Source organism: Mirounga leonina, unplaced genomic scaffold (genome assembly GCF_011800145.1).
Source record: "Mirounga leonina isolate KUSES-001 unplaced genomic scaffold, KU_Mleo_1.0 Mir_115, whole genome shotgun sequence".
Lineage (NCBI taxonomy): Eukaryota > Metazoa > Chordata > Mammalia > Carnivora > Phocidae > Mirounga > Mirounga leonina.
Window position 1 is genome coordinate 10,021,896 of NW_023270268.1, and position 21,237 is coordinate 10,043,132.

General features: G+C 47.1%; 1 protein-coding gene across 2 annotated transcripts in view; it reads left to right on the forward strand.

The window, feature by feature from the left end:
- Window positions 1-21,237, forward strand: part of TRAK1 (trafficking kinesin protein 1) — a 175,818-nt gene that overhangs the window by 66,603 nt on the left and 87,978 nt on the right. The window contains exon 1 of one of the 2 annotated variants that reach the window (XM_034992764.1): window positions 18,233-18,364. The exons of the other annotated variant lie outside the window; for it this stretch is intronic. The gene's annotated coding sequence lies outside the window, so the exon portion shown is untranslated. Of the gene's footprint in view, window positions 1-18,232; window positions 18,365-21,237 lie in introns of those variants that run through there. 2 annotated transcript variants of the gene reach the window in all.

The following is a 21,237-nucleotide window of genomic DNA, read 5'->3' on the forward strand; positions in this document are numbered from 1 at the left end:
AGCAGCTAAACAGGGAGGGTCTCCAAGCCCTGCTCTGGCCTCTCCGGCTCTTCAGTTTTTCCTAATTCTGTGTCTTCATCCTGGGTTTTCAGAACCTCATCTGGCATCTGGGTCAGTGAGGACTTTTTTGAAAGGCGAAGAACAGAGTTAGCGTCTCCCTTCCTCCTCCTCTCTTTTCTGCCTTTCCTTTTTTTTTTTCCTTTGCTAAGTGTGCTTAGTCCCGTCCGTACCTCTGATCCACACCCCAGTGATGGAGAGCTTGCGAATCAGCTCTGCTCTGGCTTGTCTCCCCTGCTGTGGGGCCGATCAGAGTCCGATGATGGATGAGTGTCTGGTATCTGCCCTGTCTACATGCTGTTACCAAGAGCTGTCTGGGCTCAAACCCAGTAAACCGAGAGGCGAGCCCCTCTCGGCCTGTTCAAATTGGTTCAGTTTTCAGGACATTTAAGAGTTTGGAGGAGAGATGATGGGGTGCTGTGAGTGTGTGAGTGGGGGGGGGCTACGTAAAGCTCCTTCAGGCACGTTCCATGATTCTGACCGAATCAGAGTAGCTCCTCAAGGCCAGCGTTTTGCTGGGGTCCAGCATGAGAACTGGTTCTTGCCCCGAGCGCTGGAGGCGGGCGGAGGTGTAGCTGACCAGCGGCGGCCCCACGAGAATTGCTCCCACTCTGCAGATCCACTGTTTAGGATTTGTTCCTTTTCCATCACTAACCTAAGCCATCAAACTAGATGGTTTATCCTTTGAAAACATGCTCAGAGAAAATATTATGGGTGTCTTTAATGAATTCGGTTTAACGTCTTGCTTATTGGTTCGTGTCTGGTGTAAAATTCCTCATGTGTTTTTCGTTGAAAAGTTATAACCTAAATGGTACTTGGCTGAATGAAACAGAAAAGAATGGACCGTGAACTATCCCTTCTTTCACGGGGTGAGAAGATGTGAATTAGAATCCAGGGAATTACACATGTTTTCTAAATTCTTAACTTGGAAGTGTTCTTTTCTTCTTCTTAGTGGAATCTGCTCTGTTTAGCAGTTGGTTTTTGCGCATGGAATGCAGGGGGAAGGCCTCGTACACTGATTTCCAGAGCTAATGTTTAATCTTCAGCAAAACACGCAGACATTCACATTTGTCTTTTAAGTACGCTATAAGTGACTGTGGAGGCCAGCTGCTGATCCTCCTTCCACATCAGTCCCTCATTGTGAGGTGAGTGGGGAGAATGTTTGTCACACAGGGTCTTTGACATACATTGTAAAATTTAGGTAAAACGCATTAGTAAGATTCTTAGCATGCAGTTGGGAAGCTGTAGTTCCAGGTGCTTGATATATATATTTTTATCTTCCTAATTGGTTTTCGTTTTGAATTTGAAACAAGTTTTGAAAGTATCCAGTGTATTCCTGTTAGTCTTTACCCATTTTAAACCATTTCAGGAAGCTGGCAAATAGTAAATTATGTTAAACAAAATTAAAGAGGGATCTTAGTATTTTTTTTAAAGATTTTATTTATTTGAGAGAGAGAGAGTGAGAGAGTGCACAAGCAGAGGGAAGGGGCAGAGGCAGAGGGAGAAGCAGGCTTCCCATTGAGCAGGGAGCCTGATGTGGGGCTCGATCCCAGGATCCTGAGATCATGACCTGAGCCGAAGGCAGATGCTTAACCAACTGAGCCACCCAGGCGCCCAAGAGTGATCTTATTTTAAAGTATTAATCAGGCGTGCTTTGCAGGGGCTTCAGAACATTGATCCCAGCAGCAAATACCATTCCTCATGGTGTTCCTTCAGAAGCTCCATTTTCATAATGGATTTATATTAATTTGATTTGCAGGTATCAGAGTGAGGTCGCTTCATTCATGCTTTTGTCAAGGTGCCCTCTTTTTGATGTGACCAGACCAGGGTTCAGAGGCATTTGTTGGCTGAGTGGCCAGGTGTGGGCCTCTGGCCTCAGCACCCTGTTTGCCCCCTTGGCCAGGGTCTGCTGTAGGGGCTTTCCAGGGACTCGGTGAGAGAGGGTGCACGGCTGCCAGGAGCAGGCCTTGCAGCTGGGTTCAGATGTTCCCCTGCTTGTGCAGTTTAGCGGTGACTCTGGGACTTGTGGCCCAGAGAGACCTGTCTGTGTTCCCTACCACCCCCCCCCCCCCCCGCCACCGTGTGAACATTGACGGATTTGAGCCCTTCCAGCTGGAATCATCATGAACTGGAACTTTATAGCTGTAATTAGACCTGGAACAAATCAGATTTCATAAATCATGTATTAGTCAGGGCTCTCCGGAGAGACAGAACCAACAGGATATACATATATAAAGAGGTTTATTATGAAGAATTGACTCATGGGATTATGGAGGCTGGCAAGTCCCAAGGTCTGCAGTCAGCAAGCTGGAGGCCCAGGGGATCCAGTGGTGTAGCTCCAGGCCAAAGACGAGCAGCTTGCAAGCTGGGAAGGGCCAGTGTTTCAGTTTGAGTCCAAAGGCAGGAAAAAGTTGATGTCAGCTCTAAGGCAGTCAGGCTGGACTTTGCTCTATTCAGGCCTTCACCAGATTGGATGAGGCCCACCCACATTAAGGAGGGCAGTCTGCTTTACTCGGTCTACTGATCTAAATGTTGATCTCTTCCAACGATACCCTCACAGAAACACCCCGAGTAATGTTTGGCCAACTCTCTGGGCACCCCACGGCTCAGTCGGGTTGACAGCCATCACACATGCTAACACAGGCTGACCTTACAGGTGGTTGCTCCGTGCCTGGCAGGCTTCCAGGCACCACGGGGGATACTCATTTCGTCCTCAGCACAACCCTGCTGGGGTCGGGGGTGGGGCGGGTATTGTTATCACCCACACCTTTAAGGAGGTGTAGAGTGGAGTGGCTTGTCATCTCATGTAAAACGGGGGTCCTTGGGGTTTAGACCCAGCAGTGGCATTTGCTGAGCCTATTTCAATGAACTTCCTCCATTGTGAAATTTTTTTTTTTAGAGACAGAGAGGGCTAGAGCAAGTGAGCAGGGGGAGGGGCAGAGGGAGAGGGACAGAGAATCTTTTTTTTTTTTTTTTAAAGATTTTCTTTATTTGAGAGAGAGCGAGAGAGAGCGTGCGCACACAAAGGGCGAAGGAGAAGCCAACTCCCCGCTGAGCAGGGAGCCCGATGCGGGACTCCATCCCAGGACTCTGGGACCATGACCTCAGCCGAAGGCAGACGCTTAACTGACCGAGCCACCCCGGCACCCTGAAATTTGTTTTTAATGATTTCATTTAACTAGGGTTTTATTTTATTTTTTTTTAATTATTTTTTTATTTTTTAAGATTTTATTTATTTATTTGAGAGAGAGAGAATGAGAGAGAGCACATGAGAGTGGGGAGGGTCAGAGGGAGAAGCAGGCTCCTTGCCGAGCAGGGAGCCCGATGTGGGACTCGATCCCGGGACTCCGGGATCATGACCTGAGCCGAAGGCAGCCGCTTAACCGACTGAGCCACCCAGGCGCCCCTTAACTAGGGTTTTAAGGTATAAAAATAATACATTCAAGTGGTAAAACTTGGATTGTACCAAAGCACAACAGTGTAGAATAACACTCTATCATCTATGTAATGTTTAACGGTGTTTTTTTTTTTTAAATTATTCCAAGAAGTTTTTTTCTAGATTCTTTTTCAGAAAAACACAGATGGGACCATACCCTATACCCTGATGTGTATTTTTTAAAAGTTGACACTACCGGGGGCGCCTGGGTGGCTCAGTTGGTTACGCCGCTGCCTTCGGCTCAGGTCATGATCCTGGAGTCCCGGGATCGAGTCCCGCATCGGGCTCCCTGCTTGGCGGGGAGTCTGCTTCTCCCTCTGACCCTCCTCCCTCTCATGCTCTCTGTCTCTCATTCTCTCTCTCTCAAAAAAAAAAAAAAAAAAAAAAAAATCTCTAGGAATTAAAAAAAAAAAAGTTGACATTACCACTTATGATTGTTTCATTACAGTACATATAATATTGCCTTAATCTTTTAAAATAGCTGCAGAGTCTCCTGTTGTCTCTCATCCTTATCATTTTTTTTAATCCAGCAATTCTCAGGTGTACCGTTCCTTTTTATAACATATTTTTAAATTCGTCCTTTGTTATGGATAGATCACTCATCCTTCTAAAGACCATTTTTAAAGAACCAGCGTCATGCCCCACTGTAACATAGACGAGAAGCTAAAGCAAACTGCTGTAACCTGGATTTCAGCTGCGATGGCGTGCACGTGGCCTCGTCAGGGTGCGTGACAATCAGTCAGGTCCTGCCTCTGCGGGTGGAATCACCCGGAAGGTGGCAACTGCAAAGGCAACTGACTGTGTGCTGGGCACTTAAGATCCAAGCAAGAGCCGCTGTTTGGGGCAGACCCCTCTTGGTGGAGCCTTTACGTTATTTCCAGGGTTTGCGTTTTAACAGTACGCCTAGGAACATTCTTGCATGTGTATCTTTTGGGTCACTTATCCTATGTGTCTGTAAGGTAACAGGGAATGTGCATTTAGGATTTGGTCTACATCACAGCACTGCCTGCACCCATTAGTGCCTAGTGCGAGTGTGAGGGAGTGGCCGTTTCTTGCCAACTCTGGGCATCATTAACTCTTTTCATCTCAGTTAATCAGGTAGTCATGAAAAAAGGTACTTCATTTTATTTTGTATCTTTTTCATTATGAATAGTCTGCACCCCTTTTCTGTTGCATTTTATTTTCTGCAAATAGCCTGTTTTGTGTGTGTGTGTGTGTTTTGTCTTTGCTCATGTTTCTTTGACCTTTAAGAGGTATAATTGAGTTTCTGTTGTGTGTACAGAGGATAAGGCGGTGTGCCAGGTTGAGATTCTTTTATGTTTCAGAAGAGGAAAAATGTCTTAAAAATAGTCACATGAATTACTATTTAACTACTATTACTATTTATTTGATACTCATAGGAGAAGCAGAGGGTGATAAAAGATTGTATAAAGGGGATTTCTGAAGTGGCATTTCCAAGAAGGTTTCTATGGGAAAGCAGTATTTAAGCAGAAGTCTGAAGGGTACGTAGGAGTTTGCAGGGTGGGGTTGGGAGAAGAGCATTCTAAGCAGCAAAGACAGTGTGAGCAAAGGCCCTGTGGTGGGGAGATTATTGATAGTAATAGCTAACATTGATAGAGCACTTACTATGTACTAGGTGTTGTCCTAAATGCCTTTTATATCTACCTGCATTTAATTCTCCTGTATCACTTACGCAGCATACTTCCCCAAACCTTGGCCGTTTAGAACAGCCAACATTTATAGTCTCACATATTTCTGTGGGTTGAGAAGTTAGGAGTAGCTTAGCTGGGTGGTTTTAATTCAGGGTCCCTCGTGATGTCGACGAAGGCTGCAGGGGATATCGACGTTCCCAGATATTTGAGCAACTATGTGATGGAAGACGCTTGTGAGAATTTCTGGAGTGGGGACTTTAGTTTTGATGGATGTTGCCAGAGAGGTTGTATTTTCTATTGTTCAGATAAAGTGGGGGTGTCTGGGCCCACACCCCCTGCACCCCCCTACACCCTGGGTATTAGCAAACACCTCGCGCTTTGCCAACTGAGGTGTGAAAACAAGAGCACAGATGGTCTCGATTTATATTCCTCTCAGTACAGAGAGGGAGTTTTTATTTTTATTTTCCGTATCTGAGGAGAAATGCAGTTTCTGTTTTTAGCCCATGGAGTAGTTACTTCCATAATTCCGTATGAGAGAATAGTAATTTACGCTTTCCTTTCTCTCTTTGCCAACGGAGGAGAAGGTCTCCTTGTACCTGCCTCACTGGCTTGCCGTGAGGATTCACCGAGTTACTACACGCAGAGTGCTGAGCATGCTGTGGGCACATAGTAAGCGTTCAGTGAGTCAGTTTCTGTGTTGTTACAGTTGCCTGCCGTCTATTTATCATCTGTGCTTTGTCTGTCTGTCTCGCTATCATTGTCTGTTCATCTGGTGTATTCGGCCTGGAGGAAAGCCCTGGGCTGCCTGAGGCTGGGGCGGTAGGTGGAGGGTCAGGGGGAAGGACAGCGGTTGCAGAGTTGTTTCACCTGTTGCCCTTCTGCTCTCCCTTGGTTTGCTGCCCCTTCCCCCTCTTCTGTTTGTCTTTCTGTCTCTGAGCCTATCCCAGGGCCCCTCTGCCCTTTACTGGGCCCCAGACTCGCTCTGTCCTTTCTGACATCAGCGCGCTCCCATCTGTCTCCCAGAAATGTGCTCATCTTTTACCCACTCGTGCCTCTTCTCTCACTTCTTACTTCCTTTGCCCGGCGGGGTTTGTTCTTCCTTTTTTGTTATTTTACTGCTCTCCTTGTTCAGGGGCCGGCTCTGCGGGGAGTGGCAAGCTGGGCTGGATTTGGCTCCCATCACTGGAAGGCCTTGCCAGGCGGCCTCATGGCGGGGCAGGTCTCTGAGGCTTCTGGAGTGTTGGGGAGGCAGAATTTGTTTCTCTCCCTGTCTGATGGGAATGATGGACTTACTGGAGGGAGCAAGTGACATATTTCTGTGAAATACTTAGAAAACTCTGATGCTCTATAAGGAGCCTAGTAGCACCTTCTACAGTGATGGAAATGTCCTCCATTAAATGTCTTCATAGACTTTTAGCATATGATCTCTGTTTTTTTTTTTTTTTTTTTAAGCTTTAGTTGATTATAGAAGTGACTGGCATCTCTGCATCATTTGTAAAAAATAATTTCAAAGATACTTCCCATTATATTATAAAATTTCTTGATGAACTCAGGGCACCTGGGTGGCTCAGTTGGTTAAGCATCTGTCTTCGGCTCAGGTCATGATCCCAGGGTCCTGGGATGGAGCCCCACATCGGGCTCCCTGCTCAGCGGGGAGTCTGCTTCTCCCTCCCCCTCTGCCCCTCCCCCTGCTCGTGCACGTGTTCTCTCTCTCTCAAATAAATAAATTTAAAAAATCTTTAAAAAGTTTTCTTGATGAACTCTTGGGGTTCTTGCTGAACTGTTTTCTTTCCTGCTTATGTGTGCTTTTTATTAGACAATGAGGGTTTTTTTTTGGTGTGTGTGCCGGGGAAAGTCTCTTTTTGCTTTGGTTTCTAGGAAGCTCAGTTGCCTTAGGTTTTCACTGAGTAGCTATTCTGGTAAAACTGTCCTTGCCTACTCTTCCCTCCTTCCATTTAATAAGATATATAGGGTGCTCTCCTTTTATGCTTATTCTAACATAGTTCTGTTGAAACCTTAGTGGACATACGTGGGGTTTGAGAGGAAATAAGGGTTGACCCACTATACTTTCTCAAGGTGCCATGAACTTGCTCCTGTGGGAAGTTCACCCACCCCCATATTTCAGCCCAAACAGACTCTATCAGTATTCCCAAGGGAGAAGCAGTGTGGCTTCCGGGGTTCTCAGCCTAAAGCATATTGGCTTTGGGGCAGAGACATCCGGGTATGTTTTACAGCTACAGCATTTACAGTGGGACCTGGGGCAAGTCAGCTAGTCTCCGAACCTGTTTCTGCATCTCTAAAATGGGATGACAATAAGAACCTCAGGGTCGTTGGTACTCAGTGTGGTGATTCCTATTAGGTACTTGGTACAGCGGTGCAGGGAAGGTGTTCAGTAAGGACTGGTGACTCCTTTTACTTATAGACTCTACTTAATTCCCATTTTGGTGAGGGCTGCCTCCACCCAGCCCAGTTTACCAGGAAATCTGCTATAGTCCTTGCCCATCGTCCTCAACTGGTGGTTCACTGCCAGCACGGCTTGATTTTGAATTCCAGAAGTGAGAAGCCAGGTTTTGGATCACCCGCTGGGGTGTGTCCTGTGCCTTATACAAACAGGGATCACTGTGTGTTTGTGATTCAAGTCTTTAAATTTTGCAGGTGTCTGTCCTGGGAAACAGACTGAACACATGCATGTGGACACGCGGTCAGTCCGAGGCTCTGGGAAGGCCTGGGGCGCCCTGGCTTTTTAAACTGCAGTCATACCAGGACCTGCCTCAGAGCCAGGGGCCAGTGAGCATCCCGTTGCCGGAGGGCTAGCTCAGAGGACTTCTATTTTCAGTTTTCCCTTCCTCGTTTCTTTTTACTTCTCCCCCTCTTTCCTCTCTTGTCTTTGTCTCCCCTCCTCTGCCCTCCCTCCCTACTCCCTTTCCCCTTCTCCTTCCCCTGCTCTCCCCCCCCATAAGAGAAGCTATTTATTTTTTCTTTTTAAAAAACATTTAATTTTAGAGAGAGAGTGCGAGCGCATGCTAGCATGTGGGGGTAGGGGCAGAGAGAGAATCTCAAGCAGACTCCCTCCTGAGTGGAGCCCGACGCATGGCTTGACCTCGCGATCCTGAAATCAGGACCTGAGCTGAAATCAAGAGTCAGATGCTTAATGGACAGAGCCACCCAGGTTTTCTGAAACCTGAAGTTCAGATGCCCCCTCCCAGCCACGACCTCTTTTTTCTTTTTCTAAAAATTTTACAGCAGGAGTGGATCTAGCTGGGCAGACTCTAGAAGCTGTGCCACATTCAGTCAGAACTACTTAGGTAAAGACAGCAGGTTAGAGGCCCTGCTGGGTTAATGTTCTTTAGTGCTTTCCTGGCACACGGAGGAGGTGAAGGTGGCCTGTTGTAAACTAGTTCCTTTCTTGTGTCTGGGTAATAGGAGCCCTCTTCTGTTCTCGGACACATCTTGGATAATGAAGGGGCTACATAATGCTGATTTGGGATATGCTGGGGTTTGGCCAGAAGAGGAAGATTAGTAAAGGTGTTTCCCAGCCATGCCGCTGAGCGTGCAGGTGAGCGAACAGACTAGAGAAGGGACTGGTCCTTAACACTGTGCGTGCAGTCAGTGTGCGGTAGGTCTAGGGAATTCTCAGATGGAGATAAACGGGAAGGGAGGGCTGAGCATTTGCATGTGAGCTCTGGACGTCTTCAGGAGGGGACCTGACCACTGGGGGAGAGAAGGAAGGAAGGAGAGCCTGCAGAGACTGGCCACTCACCCTCTGGGCAACAGGAAGCTGCTGGAAGGTGGTTTTACCCTGAGTTACTGCCCTGCAGAGAGGCTGTTTCAGACCTTACCCAGCCCATCTCATCCCCCAGCCCTGCCACCCCAGCACTGTGTCAGAATAGGTGCTGGGGTGCTGGGCGTGGTGGCCCCTCTGAGCATGGGAGTCCCCAGCCTTCTGGAGCTTTCCACCAGCCCCACGTGCTTTGTGATTTCCCCTAGTGCTTCCGGGAGCCCAGGGGCAGGGCAGGGTGAGGCAGACGCTTGTTGTCCTGCAGAATTGGGTGAAAGTACTGTGGAATGAGGAGGGTAGTTGAAGCAAAGGGCTGTGGGATTCAAGCTGGAGGAAAGGGCACCGTAGAGGCAAAGTGCAGGGATCACGAGGCGGTGGTCTGGATGTGGCATAATGGGAATAAGTGAGGGGGAGCTGTGAGGAGAGGAGGCTGGAGGGGCTGGTCCGTGGTCGGGAGGGGGCATCTGAATTTCAGGTTTCAGAGGTGGCCCAGGTGCGGCTGGCAGACGTAGAGCGTGCGGTCCAGGGAGGGACTAGGAAGTGGACAAGTGAGCGTGAGCAAGGGGTGGCTTGAGTCTCAAGTGAGCCAAGGTAAGGGCAGGTGGAAGATAATGAACCATCTGTGGCTGGAGGAGCCAGAGAATGCGGACGCTAACTCCAGACCCCGTGTGAACCAGCTCAGAGCAAGGCTCGAATCTTCTTCCAGGGGGTTTTCAGCCCTCCTGGGTTTTGAGCTGTATGCTGAAACATGTATGTGGGCCAAACTGAACCTTCCTAGTGGGAGAGAACCTTCCTTCTTCTTAACGGTTGGAAAGATGATGATGATAAGGCTAAGCCTAGGGGCATGGTGACCCTGACATTCCTTCTCTTATAGGAATTCTGTTCTCACTTTCAAACCAACGTGCTAAGTTTCAGCTTGTCTGATAAATATAATTGTACTTCTTTTTCTGTATCAAGAAAAACCTTGACAACAGTCCATTCAGATGATCATAACTGCAGGTGTGAGCTCCATTGCTTAGTGTTATTTCAGCTCGATTTCTCCCTACTTATGGGGGGTTTGTGGTGAGTAGAAATGGGAAGAGACACATCTGATTTGAGAAAGGGTGTGGGAGTCCTCTGGTGCCCAGTCTCCTTTTGCCTGGGACCAGGAGTCTGGGAGTGGCCCGCCCAGGTGTGCACGCAGCACCACCTAGTGGGCCAGGGAAGCACCAGCAACGGGAGTGGCAGCCTTAACCCGGAGACCAGGTATGTGCGGTGCCCTGGGGTCCGCAACTTCTGAAAGGGATTGAAGGAAAGAGGAGGTTAATTGTTCAAAGAATCTGACAGGGAAGACAGACAGCTTAGTTGGGTAGAACAAAACAAATCTCCCTCCGTTCCTCCATGCCTTCCTCTGTCTTGTTCCTTCCACCTTTTAGTTGATCCCCATCTGCTGTTTGCTGGAGTTCATTACAGACATTGGGTTTTTTTTTGCAAGGGGGAGGGTATTATGAGAGCCAAGTGTGACCATGTCTTTCCTGCTTAGGCTGCTGGTTAGGAGGTCCTGATGGTGGTGTGATTTTAGTGCCGTGCAGGCAACTTTATTCTTCTAGCTGTCAGTCATCAGACATCATGTCATTTTAAACTGAGTGTATGTATTAGTCAGGTTTCGCTGGGTAATAAATCACTCCCAAATCCACAGTGGCTGCTGCAACACTTATTCCTAGGTCGTGGTCATAGGTGACCTGAGGATTGCCTGGGCTTCAATTTGGGTCTGCTCCACTTAGTTCTCATTTGAGGATTTGAGCTCAGGGGGCTCTGGCTGTCTAGGGCTGGACCCTTCTGGCAGAACACACGGCCGAGCAGACAAACTCAACTCAACCAACACATTCTCACATCCCAGACTGGCCGAGGCAAGTTCTGTGGCCCCGCTCAGTCACAGAGCTGCGAAGGGGTATTTTGTTCACAGTGCACCAAAACCAAAGCCAGGGTAGATAGTTGAAGGAAGAATTGTGAATAAGATGAAGAGCCGGATTTGAGAAGATCCTCAAACGGCTGAGGCCCCTTGGTGGCCTTCAGGAAGCCTCAGGGAGTCCATGATCTCTCCTATGGCCTAGAACAGGGGTTGGCAGACCTTTCTCCTAAAGGCCAGAGAGTAAATATTTCAGGCTTGTGGGTCACATGACCTGTGTTGTGACAACTGGCCTCTGCTGTCATAGCTGAAAGCAGCCGTAGACCATACCGAAGGAATGAGTGTGTGGCTGGGTTTCAGTAAAGTCCTTATTTATGAAAACAGGCTGTGGCTGGATTTGACTGTGGATCATAGTTGGTGGGCTTCTGGTGTAGATGTTCAAGCCCTGATTTCTCTCCGGGTGTCAACCTAACAGACGAGAAGGAATACCCCTTGTTAGTTGGGAGGCTGTTGGTGGGTCCAGTACTCCACCCACCGTTCAGCATGGTGAAGCCGTAAATGGCTGTTCCATGTCATTGAATTTTCTAGGCAGCCAAAGCTTCTTGTTTATAAGTGTGAAACCCCGTTTTGCTTAACCTATTCTCCATAGAAATGTCTGGGAGGGGTATGAGAAGATCCTTGGTCTTTCCAAGGATGATGGGGAAGGTGATTTAACCTTCCTGGTGGATTAAGATTTATCTTTCAGGAACATCGTTTTTGTGAAGGACTTTGAGGTGTGCTAAGTAAGGGTAGTAGGTGTGCTCGGCGACCCTACTTCCCCATCTCTTGTGGTTACCCTTTCGTGTATGTGTGTGTGACCGCTCCATTGAGATATAATTTACCCACTTAAAGTGTATAATTTGATGGATTTTAGTTTGTTCACAGGGTTGTGCAGTTATTACCACAAATCAATTTTAGAACATTTTCTTCACCCCCAAAAGAAACTCCAGACCCTTTAGCTGTCACCCCCAATCCACTCCCATCTATCCCCCCCTGCAGTGTGACTGAATTTTTAATGAGCTTTCGGAGGGTCACCTCTTGGAATCTGCTACCCTGGTTTCTTGGCCCTAACAGGCTCAGTCCTGGCCTTGGAGAGCAGAGCGAGGAATAATCATCATCATCATCTTCTTCTTCTTCTTCTTTTTTTTTTTTTTTTTAAGATTTTATTTATCAGAGAGAGAGAGAGAGAGAGCGAGCACAAGCAGGGGTCGCTACAGGCAGAGGGAGAAGCAGGCTCTCTGCTGAGCAGGGAGCCTGATGCGGGACTCGATCCCAGGACCCTGAGATCATGCCTGAGCCAAAGGCAGACGCTTAATGACTGAGCCACCCAGGCATTGCCTGAGCCAAGAATCTTCTTGAATGGTCACCGTGCTATGCAGGTGTACACCCAGTTCTTTCATTGCCCCTGAGAACCTGTGCATCAGATCTACATCAGCTGAGGACATACCTTTAACATTTGTCCTTTATCATACCTTTCTATTTCTTCATTTATATTCTGCTTTGGAGGAGTCACCAAAGTAATTGTCTACTTTTTGAATTTACATTTGTGTTAGTTTGAGACCTGGTTCAAGGAACATGGAATCATTTCACGCTCAGGTTTTATTGGTTTTATCTAGTTTGCTTAAATGCTTATTGTCGGGCTATAGTAATGGTTTTGGGGATGAGTTTATAGTCTTTTAATAACCAGATGATCTCACCTCATGTTTTGAGAAAGTAACCATTGTTCGCTTATAAACAGAATTTCCTGCCTAGGAAATCATTTAGATGAACAATAAAGCAGTGGACCGCATCCAATGGTCGAGGCACAGTAGGCATTATGATTTTATAAAATTGTGTTCTATTAATAAAATAAACTTTTCCTGATTTGACATCTGACTGTTGATTTCCGAGTTTAACCTTCGACATTAATTGGTTTTCATTCCATAGTAAAAGGTAACTTTGGGGAGGAGAGGACAAGTGGGAGGATATGGGCCTTGAACTTGGGCAGCTGCTCAGCTCAGGCTGCCCTGAAAGCTTTAGAGAGGCTAACTATAAATATTGGGTATAGATGTTTTTGGAAAACAGAAAGCAAGTGTAAGTGTAAAAGGTTAATAATTTTAAAACAGGAGACTGGATCTGAACCCACAAATTAAAGCAACAGGAATCAAGGGAGGGGGAGGGAGATTGGTGAGGTGAAGTGTAATAGGCTCTCCTATCTTTGCTATGGAGAATCAGGAAAATAGAGATTTACCTCCTGGTGACTTAAAGGTAACTGCCCACATCAGTAAGGATTAGGTTTGGCTTCACAGAGCAGCGGCTTCACCTGGTAGGATTTATTTAGTGATGGTTAACACTCCATAAATGTTTGCCTTATTATTACTGTTGTTTGTTATCATTGTAAAAAGTAAAGCTGGATCCCTCCATCACTGTCACACCCAATAAAATCCAGATGGCTCAAAGATAGACTGTCAAGAATGAAGCCATAAAAATGGTAGAAGTAAATAGTGCTGGATATTTTAATAATCTTGAGATGGGCAAGGCCATGCTGAAGTGGGACACAGGCTAGAACTGTAAAGAAAATGGGGGATCATTTTGACTATTTAAAAATGAAGCCTGAGACAGGGATTCTTGCTGTAACACGATATATCTGTTCCTGAAAAGCTCGCATGTTCTGCACAATTGCAGGCCAGAAATAACAGGAGTTAAGCGACTTTGTAACCAGAACATTAAACAGTACAAAGCACAAACAGGACGCTGGGAGATAAGGCGAGGCTGCAGAAACCAGGCAGTGAGACATGCAGGCGGTGGGGACTCTGAGCCCTGCATCTTCCATGAATGTGGGCATAGAAGGAAGTGCAGTCACTGCAAACTGAGAGCCATGCAAGGCTGGGCTACACCTCCTTGGAGATGGAGCCCTACGGGTAGCGCTTATTTTAAACTTATTTAAAATAGGGCTGAAAGGGCTCCTGCCTGTGCAGTATAAGAGTACTTCCCTACTTACCACCGGCATAGGAGCTCCTGCTAGAAAGTCCTATTGCAGCCCACAAGGCCGTGGGGGGGAAACCAGGAAACACGAGTAGGGTTGCAAGACCAGAGACAAGCCAGTGGGGGGGTGACGGGAATAGTTGTACTATATTTGAGAGAGGATTAATACAAAGCTCTTCTGTGTATATCAATATTAGAGAAGAGATAAGCAAGAAAAAATACGTACGAGCATCCTGTAAAAGAAAATGGCCAATATGTCCGTGAAAAGATGTTGGGTATTATTAAGGAATAAATGCAAACAGCCAAACAGGCACATGAAAAGGTGCTCAGCATCAGCGTTCAACAGGGAAATGCAAACCAAAACCAAAATCTCACAGCTATTAGAATGGCTCGTGTGGAAAAGACAAGAGACAGCAGGTATTGGCGAGGATGTGGAGGAAAGGGGACCCTCGTGCACTGTTGTCGGGAATGTAAATTGGTGCAGCCACTGTGGAATATTTATTTCAGTGTTAATTGCAAAAACGTGAGATGTTTGTGAATGGGGAATCCCATAACTGAATTGTGTATGCCGAAAGTGGAACACTATGCAGCCCTTAAAAAGGAGGTGGACAGATGTCCGTGACATATTGATGACATCACCAGTGAATTTTCCCAGGCATATGGAGGGGAGAGAAATAAAATCACAGGAAGTAGAAAAGAGATTTTCAGAGTGGTTTTGCAATTAATGACTGTCTCCAGGGCTTTGGGATGTTTTCCTTCCTTCCTTCTCCTTTTAAATCTGTGGCAAGCCCAGCTGTGCAGTTCTCATCCATCAGCAAGTGCTGTTACCTCTACCTTCAATGTGTTTCCTGAATCCAGCCACTTCTCCTACCTGCGTCATTCTAGCCTGAGCCACCATCGGTTCTTGCCTGGACTGTAGCAGTAGCATCCTGGCTTATCCCCAACTGGTAGCCCCTTCAATCTGTCCATACAGCAGCCAGAGAGGCCTGTTTCATTCCTGAGTCAGAACATGGCACTCTTGTGGAGCAGCTGCCCACTGTGGCCACAGTGGGTTCAGACCTCCTGCCATGGCCTAAAGGTTCTAGGTGCTGTGGCCTCACTCCCCTCACCTGCATTGCTCTCCCTACCCCAGCTCCAGCCACACAGGATGCGTCTGCCTTTCTTTATATTGACTCTTCCCTGTGCATGGAACACTGTAACCCTAGATCTTCATTCTGGTTTCTGCCCCAGTGACCCTTCCCCAGAAATGAACAAATAATTGATATTCATGGCTTTATAATATTCCATTAAGTTGGTATGATTTACTTAAATACTGACCTTTTGCTAGACGTGAAGGTTGTATTTGGCAATGCAGTGAACATCTTTTCGTTTTTAAAATTAATTTTTAAATTCAAATATAATGAACTCACAGGGTTCTATTAGTTTCAGGTGTACAGTATAATGAGTCAACAGTTCTATACATTTCTCAGTGCTCACCAAGATAAATGTACTCTTAATCCCCTTTATCTCTTTGACCCATCCCACACCCATCTCCCCTGTGGCAACCACCAATTTATTCTCTGAATTTAAGAGTCTGGGTTTTTTGGGGTTTTTTTTGCAATGAACATCTTTTTAAAAGTGTATTGAGGATGTGACTGTTAACATATAGGAATGTGCAGAAATAATTTACAGGTTCTTATGACCCCCGTTTGTATTTGATAAGCTTTCATTTTAATTTCGGATCTCCTAAGTAGTCGACCCAAGTTATGGTGATCATTGTTCAAGCAAGGACTACTTTTAACAGCTTTGTTGAGGTGTAATTTACGTAACCATACAGTTGTAAGTACGCAGTTGAGAGAGATTTTGCAGTGGACTTAGAGCTGCCGGAATACCAGCTCCTGGAATACCTGCACCATCTCCCATCCGCCTCTGCAGTGTAGAAGGGTCCCAGTTTCTTCACATCCTCTCCAACTCACGCGACTGTCTGTCTTTTTTGTTTTAACCATTCTAGCAAGTATGCCGTGGTATCGCTGTGTGGTCTTTCAGCAGGGACGCTTTTGTTATTAAGGTTTTTTAACTGTGTTAAAATCTGTATAACATTTCTCACTTAACCATTTTGACAGTGTGTAATTCACTGGTATTTGGTGCATTCAGATGTCTGTTAACACCATCTATTTCCAGAACATTTCATCACCCCCCAAAGGGAACTTCCCACCCATTAGCGCTCACTCCCGTTTCACCCTCCTCTTAGCCTCTGGCAACTGCCAATCTGCTGTCTGTCTCTATGGCTTTAAGTATTCTGGGTATTTCCCAGAAGGGGAACCATATCACATGTGGTCTTTTGTGAGTGGCTTCTTTCACTTAACGTGATGTTTTCAGTGTTCATTCACATCATCACAGGTATCCTTTTTATGGCAGAGTGACATTCCATTGTATGCATGTATCACATTTTCTTCATCACTTCACCCGCTGGTCGACATTGGGTTGTTTCCACCTTTTGGCTACTGGGAAGAGTATTGCTGTAGACGTTTGTGTACAAGATTTTGTTTGAATACCCACATTCGGTTCTTCAGGGTATAAACCCAGGCATGGAATTGCAGGGTCATGTGGTGATTCTGTGTTTAACTTATCGAGGACCTGCCACACTGTTTTCTAGAAGGGATGCCTTTGGGTATGACAGAGTGATAGTAATGCTTACATGGGAACAGCAGGCATGAACTGGGGCTGTCTTGGGCACGCCGAGACCAATGGGCATCCTTGCTCAGCCTAGCCCCTCCACCTCCTCTCTTCCCTTCCCTCCCGGTGCTTGCCACCATCCAGATGGTTCCCTCGCATGTTCTTCAACTTCTATTCCATGTGTATCTTTTCTTGTCCCCGAGGTTCTGAGGTCCCCAGGCTCCCCATCAGAGAAAAGGAAATCCCTAATGCAGTGACCGTCTTTTCTTTCTTAAAAAAAAAAAAGTGGTAAAATATACATAACATAAAACTTACGATTTTAGCTATTTTTAAGTATACAGTTCCGTAGCATTAAGTACCTTCAGTGCTGAGCTAGTACCACCTTCATCCATCTCCAGAACTTTGTCATTTACTCCAACTGAAACTCTGTACCCTTTAAACACTAACCCCCTGTACCCCTCCCTCCAGCCTCGGGCCACCACTGTTCGACTTTCTGTCTCCATGCATTTGCTACTCTAGGTACCTCATAAAACAGGAAGCATGCAGTGTTTGCCCTTTCCTGGCTGGCTTATTTCATTTCGTCTAATGGCTTCAAGGTTCGTCCATGGTGTAGCATGTGCCAGAATTTCCTTCCTACTTAGGGCTGAAAGATATCCCACTGTATGTATAGACCACGTTTTGATATCCATTCATTCATCTGTGACCACTTAGGTTGCTTCTACCTTTTAGCTGTTGTGAATAATGCTGCTATGAACGTGGGTGTACAAATATCTGTTCAAGTCCCGGTAGTTGCTTCTGGATATATACCCAGATTTGGAATTTTTTTTTTTTTGAGATTATTTATTTATTTGAGAGAGAAAAAAAAAAGAGAACGGGCAGAGGGAGAGGGAGAAGCAGACTCCCCACTGCATAGGGAGCCCGATGTGGGGCTCAGTCCCGAGACCCCGAGATCATGACCTGAGTCTAGGGCAGACGCTTAACCGACTGAGCCACCCAGGCGCCCCCCAGATTTGGAATTGTTGGATCATAAGGTCGTTCTGTGTTTAACTCTTTTGAGGAAACTGGTTGTGCATGTTTTTATCAGATGTACTGTAAACATGCTTATATATTTGGCACTTTAGATTTTTTGGACTCCTTTCTTAGATTTGATCCTATATGTGAGAGTACTGGCTTGAGGGTCATGACACATTTTTGGTTCTCCAAACATGCTGTCAAACTGTGGACTCCCAGTGTTGTTCCAATTTATAGCAGCTCCATCTGTCTAAACGCTAATTCAGCTGTGAGCACTTTAATTGCAGTCATTACACCGACCCTGGCTAATTTCGTGTAAAATTATTTTCCCCCTGGTAATTTAACAATTATAAAATACACACTTTTAAGAGAAATTAAGGAAATTAATTACTTTTAAGGAAATTAGGAAACCGAAGTATTTTTTTTTCTATTCATCGCCCACTAAAACAAAGTCTGAGGGGTAGTAACACTCCTGATTTTTTTGTGCAGGTTTAACTGTGGGGAATTTATACACAGTACTTTTTTCCTTTTAAAAATAAATTTCTGTACAATTCAAGTTGTATGTCTCAGTGTTAGAATCAATCCAGCCTGTAGTGTAGTATCATCTGCTTTTGTCCATTTCTACCCAAAGTCCACTGGGGGCACTCTTTCTGAAAAGCTGGGTTTGGTTTTGCCATTTGGGGAGCCCCCATAGCAGGATCCGCCTCCTTTGCTTTGCCCTCCTCTTCTTGCCCTCTCTTCTTGCACAACACACTGGTGTGTCCGGGTGGACGGCGCCGCGGTCAGTTGCACAAGATTGCGCTTAAGCGTCAGGTCAGCGATCCTGCTTGTGAATGTGGCCGTCGGGCGGATCGGCTGTCACTGCCGTCGTGCTCCTGGCGGGGGTAGGTGTCCTGCAGGCTGGTGGTCGTGTGTGATTATGTGACAGCTCGGGGCCTGACGCCTGAGTGGAATCCTCCCCATGTCATTGTTTATCCTTTTTCTTAGAGTCGCTTCTGTGGCATTTAGGATCACAGCCATTGCTGAGAACTCCCCAGTGTAGGTTTTTTCTTTCTGTAGTTAGCCTTTTCTTTCCATTTCGGGATGGGTTTCTCTGCGTGGTCCTGCCCCTCCCTGAGATTACTTGCGCTGCCCCCAGCAAGGGAGCTGGCCCTCAGTGGGGTGGGGCAGAAGAGGAGGGGAGGGAAGACTTGGGCCTGTCCCCTCGGGGGGACAGCAGAGCCTCATGTCCGGTCCACCCACAGTGCTGCACCTCGTAGGGCCTTTCCCCTTTGTAAGGGGAAGGGGAGGGCGAGGACGGGCTCCCTTTCCCCTGTGTAAGGGGAAGGGGAGGGCGAGGACGGGCTCGCTGGGGGCCCACGCCGGTTCTTGTGAGGAGTCTGAGAAGGGTCTTGTGTGCAAGTGGGGGCAGGGCGGAGGTGTGGGCGGGATGGAGCCCGCAGAGAGACCTCCTCGCCCTTGTGTACTGTTTGAGTGTTGAGCCACATGCCTTACTTGTTGATTTTGTTTTTAAAGAAAGCAAATTCAGTTAATGAAGACCACCAGGGGCGAAGTGTCAACTCTCAAACGTTGGTATGCAAGAACCCCTTGGAGGGCTTGACATAAAAGCCAGTTCCTGGGTCACACCACCTAGATCCTGGTATAGGAGGTCTAGGGTGGAGCCTCGGGAACCATCTGAAGACCCCTTGTAGAGAAGCCTGCCTGTTGGCAACGTCACCCCCATGTACTGTTCTTGGGAGGGTTCCTCAGCACTGATCGGTAAAGGAAGGGAAGTGCTTTCTCGCAGATTCCTTCCCTGGAGGATCCTCGCCAGGACCCATCAGATGAGGAGTGAGCACATGTGCGTTAGGGTTGGGAGGAAGCGGGCCCAGCTTAGCCCCTTACTAGCGGGCTCCTCACCTAATCTCTGGGACTTTGGTTTCCTCGTTTGCAAAATGTGTTCTTAATTCTCACCCTGCACTGCCTGCTGGTTCATGAGAGTAGATGAAATTCAGTAATGGGTACCACGTGCTTTGCATCATTCAGCAATGTTTGTTGAGTGCTTACTGTTTACTGGGCAGGGTGCTTTATAAACAGTGGGGGACAAATCAGCATCCAAGATGGCACTGTTACTTTCTGAGGCCTCTCATGTGGTGGGCTGTGCACCAGTCTCAGATTGTTGCTAGTTGCTCAGTGGCATTTGGCTACCACCTCAGCCTCTCTGAGTACAGTCTCTTCTCTGTTAGATGAGGCAGGTGAGCCAGTAATTTTTAGCTCTAATGGTGCCTTTGTAGTTTGTGAGACCTCAGCTTTTGTGATGTAGAGCATAACTAGTAACCCTGCCTTCCTTGAAGATGCTGAGGTGAGTCTCTCAACTGTGTGACTCTATAATAGGAATTTTCTAGAAAGACACCCAGTTACAAAGTATCATGTGTGTCTCTGGCACCATTATGGCCCGTGTGTAAGTCTTTGCATCTGCGCCCTTTAATCTTAATAATTTCAAGAAAAATGAATTGTTTCCAAGTCTGTACAGGTGGTTTACAAGTGGCCGAGGAGAAGGGTCTTGTCTCGTGCAGTCTTTAAAACATTGCTGTGAGTTTACCGTCACTGCCAAGCATAATGGATGGTAGGAGGCTTACCTCCTCTCCAGAACCTCCTCAAGCACAGACCTGGGGTCACACTCCTCGACCACCACCCCTGTGGCTAACTGGAAACATGGTGGGTAAAGAAATGGAATGGGTTGGGGCGGGGGAGGAGAAAATAGAAGATAGATGGGCTTTTAGAATATGGCCACTTTTGTTGAGTTAAGGTTCCTTTGCTTTTTCTTTGTCACCTTTACTGTAGTCTAGAACATTCCTCAGAGGCCCAGAGTGAGACACGAGGTTGGGAAATCCCAGCGCACCAACAGGAGGCACACACATGTTTAATGTGGCCCTCGAGTGTTTACAAAATTCTAAGGAGTGTCTGACATTGAGAAAATCAAGAAATCTCATGTAAAAATGCAGATTCCTAGCCTCTCGGAAGAAATCCGCACATCCGGGGCTCTGGGCCCCGCTAGGTGGAGCAGGATGTGCTTACACACAGCCCTTGGCCTGGCTGCTCAGACACCTGTCGGGTAGGAATAGAGCTTTTCTGCAACCTCCCACCTTTGTTCTGTGGATGCAGAAACTGAGTTCCAGACAGACGAAGATGGGACTTGCTGGGGTGACGGGGAGAAGTTGGGGACAGAGCCAGGCCTGGCGTCCCCTCCTCCAGGCTCTCGGAACAGCGCTCCTGCCAGACCTGGGCCCCACGCACCTTCCGGCAGGTGGCAGTCATGCTGCTGGCTTGCCTCCCAGTCTGTCTCTTCCCGGACTTCACCCTGTGCCCTTGTTCCCCTCTCTTCTGATTTTGCATTTCTTCTCAGGAAGCTCTCCTCTTTATCCAACGCTGTTCCCTCTCTCCTTTTGTTCTTCTCCCCCTGCTGTTGCCCCAGGATCTCCTGGAGCCTGGGTGAGTGTTTAGGATGCTTCTCCCCTGCATCTGTGCAGGTTCCCCACTCTCCCAGGCCCAGAGCCCTCCAGCTTCAGCATGGAGGCAGGAGGCCCAGAGACCCTGATGGAGCCACCCCCACCCCCGTCTGGGGGTGGCCACCACTCAGCGCATGTAACTGCACGGTCCTGGATATGCTGATTTCTTCTGAGAGGCCAGGGATCTGTGTCTTTACATGAGACTCCCTGATCTTTAAATGTCAGGCACTAATTTAGTGCTGTCGCCTCTGCTGTAAAATGTTAAGCCT